This window comes from Primulina huaijiensis, chromosome 18, assembly GCF_012295235.1.
Source record: "Primulina huaijiensis isolate GDHJ02 chromosome 18, ASM1229523v2, whole genome shotgun sequence".
In the NCBI taxonomy this organism is placed as follows: Eukaryota; Viridiplantae; Streptophyta; class Magnoliopsida; order Lamiales; family Gesneriaceae; genus Primulina; species Primulina huaijiensis.
In genome coordinates, this window is record NC_133323.1 from 11,541,800 (window position 1) to 11,550,121 (window position 8,322).

Here is an 8,322-nt window from a genome sequence, read left to right on the forward strand (position 1 = left end):
GTGGGCTTTGCAAGTGGTTGGTGCAGCGCGATTTGGGAATTGGTTTGGCTTAGTTTAGAAAGGTCATTAGGGTCCTAATGGTGAGTCTTAAGGTTGGTCATGTGGTGGCATAGGAGAGGACCGAATGTTCAAAACTTAGGGGGTGGCCAACACTTAAAGAATACAACAGGTAATGGCTGAAGATTTAGAGAATTAAAGGACTTAATTTAGTTGTAATTGGTTTAGAAGGAGTGATATAAATTATGGTTCAAGTGGGGAAAAATTTTGATTAAGTTTTGAGTCGATTCGGATTAAAATCGGGACTTTGGTCCAAGTTTTAAAACGAATCAGTTAAGTTGTGAATTTGGCTCGAGTTTACGTCAAAGAATGCTTTAAAATATGTTTTGGGACATTTTAAGGAGTTTAGTAAGTTTCGGGTAAATTTTAGAGGTCCGGGGTGAAACGATAAATTTCGGGTTTCCAGGGGGAAAATGGTCATTTTGCACCCGGGGTGAGATTTTGGTTCTGGCAGCGCCCTGAGCACAAATATATGATATTTGAAATATTTATGTATCATTTTACGATTTTACGCAATCATGATAAATATATTGTATGCTTGGTTTAAAGGAAAAGTTACGCATATGCATGTTTTTTTTTAAGTGGTGGAAATGATAATATTTTTGAAGGACGAGAATTAGTTGTGACTGACGATGTATATGTATACGATGACATGAGATATGATGAGCTGAGGCCCGGGCTCAGTGGACGGGTAATGCTGTCGCTTATGTCCCCCGCCGCCGGGTACCAAGGTTTTTATAGATGGATCCATCGATAGAGCTGATATGATAGAACTGATACGAAAGTCACAACTAATGAACTGAATTCAATTAAAAGAAAATGTTTAAGTTTATGATGACACGATGAGCTGTTTTGACACGTACATGATGATATGAGATGACATGATTTGACACGACATGATTTTATACGACACGTTTATGTTCATGTTTTAAAGTTCAGGAAAGGTATGTTGGCATTAAGCTTTTTAATTTCATGAAAGATATGTTGAGTATGATATTTTTCATTGTTGTTTGCCTGTATATGTATTTGTTATTCCTGGTACAGGTGTGCTGAGTCTTTAGACTCACTAGGCGTGTGTGATGCAGGTGAGCTTCATGATGAGGAGACTGGAGGTGCCGAACTCTGAGTAGGCAGTCCTGGTGCAGTGACATGACCTGAGGACCACATGTTTTCCGCATTATGATTTATGAAATTGAGAGGAGATGAACATTTTCTTACGATGATGATTTTATTATTTTATTCGTTTATGTTTACGTATGATTTTGAATGAGTTTGATTATTTTAAACCGCTCTATTTTTATGTTAAAATAAATATGATTATTATAAATGTTATTTCGAAAATGTGAGCTTTATAAAAAAAAAATTCCGCATTTTAAAATGAGTTGACGTTACAGTTGGTATCAGAGCAAGGGTCCTGTATAGGGTTGTGCCACCTCCAGCTTCTGCCGCTCAGTCTTCAAGACTCAAGTTTGTAGAGCATGGTTGGTTTTCGGTTTTTGCATGTATCTTTGCATTCCATGCTTTGCTACTCACGTTTTTATGAATTGAGGTGCACGGGGATGCGGTTTTGGGCTGTACAGGGTCTGATGTTGGTGTCACGATGGAGCCTTGGAGTGAAAAGGGTTCGGTGTTGCTGTAGGAGGAGAGATCGAGAGGTGGTGTCTTGGTTTTTGCTCGTATGGCAAGATAGATAGAGTTGGGGGTGCTGCGATGTATGGGTTCGAACCAAGCTGAGTTTCAGACCTTGTAGAGTCTAGTAAGATGGTAGAGATGAGTCATGGGTGTTTGGTTGAAGGAGAAGCTAGACCCTTGGATGTATAGCGTGAATGGAGATGAATGTGTTAGTTTTCGGTGAGCTTTGCAAGTGGTTGGTGCAGCGGGATTTGTGAATTGGTTTGACTTAGTTTAGAAAGTTCATTAGGGTCCTAATGGTGAGTCTTAAGGCTGGACATGTGGTGGCATAGGAGAGGACCGAATGTTCAAAAATTCGGAGCCATGGGTAGGTTGTTGATTTGCACAAATGGGGGGTGGCCGAGACTTTAAGGAATACAACAGGTAATGGCTGAAGATTTAGGGAATTAAAGGACTTAATTTAGTGGTAATTGGTTTAGAAGGAGTGGCATAAATTATGGTTCAAGTGGGGAAAAATTTTAGTTAAGTTTTGAGTCGATTCAAGTTAAAATTGGGACTCCGGTCTAAGTTTTAAAACGAATCGGTTAAATTGTGAAATTGGCTCGAGTTTACGTCTAAGAATGCTTTTAAATATATTTTGGGACATTTTAAGGAGTTTGGTATGATTCGGGTAAATTTTAGAGGTCCAAGGGTGAAACGATAAATTTCGGGTTTCTAGGGGCAAAATGGTCATTTTGCACCTGGGGTGAGATTTTGGTCCTGGCAGCGCCCTGAGCACAAATATATGATATTTTAAATGTTTATGCATCATTTTACGATTTTAAGCAATTATGATAAATACGTTGTATGCTTGGTTTAAAGGAAAGTTATGCATATGCATGTTTTTATTAAGTGATGAAAATGATAATATTTTTTAAGGATGGGAATTTTTTGTGACTAGCGATGTATATGTATAGATGACATGAGATATGATGAGCTGAGGCCCGGGCTCAGTTGGCGGGAAATGCTGTCGTTGATGTACCCCGCCGTCGGGTACCACGGTTTTTATAGATTGATCCATCGATAGAGCTGATACGATAGAGCTGATACGAAAGTCACAACAAATGAACTGAATTTAATTAAAAGAAAATGTTTAAGTTTATGATGACACGATGAGCTGTTTTGACACGTACATGATGATATGAGATGACATGATTTGACACGACATGATTTTATACGACACGTTTATGTTTATGTTTTAAAGTTTAGGAAAGGTATGTTGGCATTAAGCTTTTAAAATTCATGAAAGGTATGTTGGCATTAAACTTTTTAAGTTCATGAAAGATATGTTGAGTATGATATTTTTCACTATTGTATGCCTGTATATGTACTTGTTATTTCTGGTACAGGTGTGCTGAGTCTTTAGACTCACTAGGCGTGTGTGATGCAGGTGAGCTTCATGACGAGGAGACTGGAGGTGCCGAACTCTGAGTAGGCAGTCCTGGTGCAGTGACATGACCCGAGGAGCACATGTTTTCCGCATTATGATTTATGAAATTGAGAGGAGATGAACATTTTCTTACGATGATGATTTTATGATTTTATTCGTTTATGTTTACGTATGATTTTGAATGAGTTTGATTATTTTAAACCGTGCTATTTTTATGTTAAAATAAATATGATTATTATAAATGTTATTTCGAAAATGTGAGCTTTATATAAAAAAAAATTTCACATTTTAAAACGAGTAGACTTTACATTGTTTGAGTCGTGTCATGAATCCTAAGGTCTCGCCGCCATTAAAGGGAAGAAAGATGATGTTTTTAAGTCCTAAAGGGAGTCCCATGCAGGTTAGAAGAGGGCTGGAACAAGAGGGGAAAGGCCCGACCCTCAGTTAGGGTATAGTGCATGGGAAAGGCTCGGTCTTGGTTGTTGCGAGGGAGGCTGCGTGCAGGGCTGTCTAGTTACGATCCAGGCCTTATGTTGGGCCGATTCATGGTCCTCGAGGGTCCTAGCATGGATGGAGACAAGGGAAGAAGGATAGGGCAGCAACGAGGGCTCAGTTGGTGCCTAGGGCGCATGGTTTTTTGGGAAAGAAAGGTAGAAAACCCTAGCCTACCACCCCCTAAAGTACACTCCACCCACACACTTGCAGCACACACACACACACACTAGGATTCTACTGGTGGCCGAGACATAGAGGAGAGGAAGGAAGGAGAATCGCGTCCCGTTCGTCTATCATCGCGCTGTCGCTCGTATTCTGTAAGCGTAAACGATCAAGGCATGTTTTCAAACCCTTTTTCAAGTACCATTCAATCCATATTATTGCATGTATGCTGATTTTGTGTGAAAGTTTACTAAAGTGATTGTTTTTAATATCATGCACGTTCTGAACATTTGATAAGTTCGGTGGTAAAGCAACTCGGCAGGCCCTGTCTCCTATTCTTTCCAAGATTTCAAATGGACCGATATATCTTGGACTCAATTTTCCCTTCTTACCAAAATGCAAAATGCCCTTCATTGATGATATCGTTATAAATACATGGTCACCAACCTGAAATTCCAATCGACGACGTCGCACATCAGCATAGCTTTTCTGTCGGGTTTGGGCAGTGTGCATTCTTTCTCTGATCTTAGTTACCAATTCAGCTGTCTGTTGTGTCAATTCAGGGCCTAATAATTTTCTTTCTCCTACTTCATCCCAATGTACCGGAGAGCGACATTTTATACCATATAATGCAGTATATGGTACCATTCCAATGCTTGACTGATAGCTATTGTTATATGTAAACTCAGCCAACGGTAGTTTATTGTCCCAATTGCCTGGAAAATCAATAGTACAGGCCCTCACATATCTTCCAATATCTAATTCACTCGTTCTGATTGTCCATCAGTTTGAGGATGAAACGCCGTACTAAATGACAATCTAGTTCCCATAGCATGATGTAAACTCTTCCAAAATGCAGACGTAAATTTGGTATCTCTATCAGATACAATGGACATTGAGATGCCATGAAGTCTCACTATCTCTTTGATGTATTCTTCAGCATATTGATTCATCGTGTATGTGGTCTTCATCGGAAGAAAGTGAGCTGATTTCGTAAGTCGATCAACAATAACCCATAGAGCATTGAACCCTCTTTGTGTTCTTGGCAAACCCAGAATGAAATCCATCGTGATGTGTTTCCATTTCCACTCAGGAATGGGTAGTGGTTTCAGGAGTCCTGCTGATATTTGATGTTCAGTTTTGACCTGTTAACAAGTTAGATATTGTGCAACAAATTGAGCAATGTCTTTTTTCATACCTGGCCACCAAAATAATGGTTTCAAATCTGTGTACATTTTTGTGCCTCCTGGATGGATCGAGTTGGGTGTAGTATGAGCATCAATAAGAATGTCGTTTCTGATCGTTCGTTGTTTTGGCACACACAATCTCCCTCGATATGTCCATATTCCTTCCCTATTCAAGTCAAAGTTCAAATTTTCTTTTTTTTCATCTCTCTATCTCAGTTGTTGTAATTCATTATCTGCATTTTGTTCGGCCTTGATCCTGTCTGCAAGTGTGGGTCAAACCATGAGAGATGATAATTGGATTGCAGTTCCCCTTGGCATAACATCAATCTTCAAATTCTGTAAATTCCATAAGATTTGTTCTTGTAATTGCATTGTGGCAATAGAACTGGATTTTCGACTTAACGCATCTGCAACAACATTTGCTTTACCTGGATGATAATTAATAACACAATCATAATCTGTCGTTAATTCCAACCAACGTCGTTGTCGCATATTCAGTTCTTTTTGCATGAATAAATATTTCAAACTCTTGTGGTCCGTGTAAATTTTACACTGTTCACCATACAGATAATGGCGCCATATTTTCAACGCAAATAACACTGCTGCCAGTTCTAAATCATGTGTGGGATAGTTCTTTTCATATTCTTTCAGTTGTCTTGAGGCATAAGCAATCACCTTCCCGTGCTGCTTTAACACTGTTCCTAAACCTTGTTTCGAAGCATCACTGTATACCACAAAATCTCCTGGTCCTTCTGGTATCGTAAGGACTGATGCTGATGTCAATTTTGTTTTTAACTCTTGGAAACTGTGATCACATGCTTCGTTCCATACAAATTTCACATTCTTTCGAGTTAAAGCATTCAAAGGAAATGCTATCTTGGAAAATCCCGCTATAAACCGACGATAATAACCAGCTAACCCAAGAAAACTACGTATCTCAGTAACAGTAGTTGGTCGTAGCCAGTTATTAACATCTTCAATATTGCTTGGATCCACAGATATGCCTTCTTTTGAAATTATATGACCCAAGAATGCTACTTGTTCAAACCAAAATTCGCATTTCTTCCATTTAGCATACAAATGTTTATCTTTCAAAGTCAGCAAAACTAATTTCAGATGTTCTCGATGCTGCTCTACAGTTCGTGAATAAATTAGAATATCATCTATAAACACAATCACAAATATGTCTAAAAATGGCTTGAAAATTCTGTTCATTAAATCCATAAAAGCAGCTGGTGCATTCGTTAGTCCAAATGGCATTACGAGAAATTCATAATGCCCATACCTGGTTCGGAAGGCAGTCTTTGAGATATCTTCTAACTTTACTTTTAGTTGATGATAGCCTGATCGTAAATCAATCTTCGAAAAAATAGCAGCTCCCTGTAATTGATCAAACAAATCATCAATTCTGGGGAGTGGATATTTGTTTTTAATTGTCACTTCGTTCAACTCCCTATAATCAATACCCTTGAAAAACTCGGTCTAATAAATCCTTTATCAAGTAACTATTGTAACTGTTCTTTCAATTCTTTCATTTCTGTAGGAGCTAATCGATAAGGAGCTTTTGAGATCGGATGAGTTCTTGCCACAGTATCAATCACAAATTCAATCTCTCTATCTGGGGGTAAGCCTGTTACATCATCAGGAAATACCTCTGGAAATTCACAAACAACATCTGTATCTTTTAATTCATGAACAGGTGGGTCAATAGGTAAAACAGTTGCTAAGTATCTTTGACACCCCTTCTGTAGTAATTTACTAGCCTTCATACAAGAGATTATCCGAAGAGGTAAGGATATGCCTGCACTTGTTGCTGTGAATGGTTCAGCTCCTATTGGTGCAAACTTGATCATCTTTATTCCACAGTCAATAGTAACTCTATACTTCGAGAGTTAATCCATTCCCAGTATCACATCAAAATCGGTCATTTTCCAAACTATCAAGTTGGCATACATCTGATGGCCTTGGACATATATTGGACACCCTCGCACAATCTGATATGTCTGTAATTCTTGCCCAGAAGGTAAAGCTATGGCGAGTTGTGTCTCTGTTGTACTTGCTGTAATGCTCAGTCTCCTTACAAACGATTTTGAAGTAAAAGAATGCGTGGCTCCTAAATCTAGTAAAACAATAGCAGTGATACCAGAAATCAAGATCATAACAGTGATCATCGATGTATCCGCATCCACTTCCTCTTTAGTCATGGAGAAAAGGCGTCCCTGTACTTTCTCAGAACTTCCCGGACAATTTCTAGCGAGATTTCCTGGCTTTTTGCAACGATAACAAACATTGGAACCTTGCATACATTCTCTGCCATGGAGTTTACCGCATTTAGGACAAGGTGGTATGTCCTGTTCTTTAAGTGTAGGAGGACCCTTGCCACGTGGTTCCTTTGGTCGAGTACCCCTACTATCAGTCTTTTTGCCTTGTCCTGTTCCTTGGCTCCTTTGAAAGTACTGCTGCCTTCGTTGTTGTCTATCTCTGTCAATCTCTTGCTCATCCTGTTCTGTCATAAGTGCTCTTTCTACTATCTCTCCATATGTAACAACCTTCGACATCCGTACATCTCTTTTAATTTCAGAGCGAAGTCCCCGCATGAAGTGTTCGCCCTTACTTGTGTCACATGTGCAATATATGGTACATATTGGACTCCGGCCTCGAATTTTTGTATGCATTCCGCCATTGACATGGTTCCTTGCTTCAGATTAATGAAATCACTGGCTTTATTGGCTCGCACATCTTTACTGAAATATTTGTTGTAAAACGTTGATTTAAATGTATTCCATGTCAATGGTATCGTAGTTAATGCCACCCTTGCACTCTCCCACCATATTCTTGCATGTTTTGTTAATAAAAAGATGGCACAAGTTACTTTGTCAGCATCTTCCATATGAAGGTAGGAGAAGATGGACTCCAACGACTTAATCCATTCTTCTGCTACTGCTGGATCGGTGCTTCCCATGAATTCCGGAGGATTCAAACGTCGAAAACGATCATACACATCTGTTTGAACAGGTCCTTGTCTTGGTAGCATGACTTGTGCGTGTGCCTGCTCATGAGTAGTCCATTGTATCTCAAGTAATTTTTGTATCTGCTCCCCATGGACTTTTGCTTGTTGTTGGAGCAGCTGAGCAAAATCATCTGTAGGTCGTGGCCCACTGCCCTCACCTTCGACTGCTGGGGCCTTGCCCTTAGATGACTCTCCTTCCTGTACCTTACGTTTAGGTGGCATCGTCTTTTATCTTAACTTACATATAGGTCACGTAGAAACACATAACTTAGCATAAACTATGGGATACAAAGATACTTACTTGCCGAGTTCTCCGTGTATGGATAAAGTGCAGTGTCTTCCCTGTCGAA

General features: G+C 39.4%; 1 long non-coding RNA gene across 1 annotated transcript; it reads left to right on the forward strand.

Annotated features, from left to right (window-relative positions):
- The first annotated feature begins 620 nt into the window (after window positions 1-620).
- Window positions 621-3,300, forward strand: LOC140964978 (uncharacterized). The gene is made up of 3 exons (XR_012172947.1): window positions 621-976; window positions 2,875-2,931; window positions 3,003-3,300. It is a non-coding gene; the product is annotated as an uncharacterized lncRNA (long non-coding RNA).
- Window positions 3,301-8,322: the final 5,022 nt, after the last annotated feature.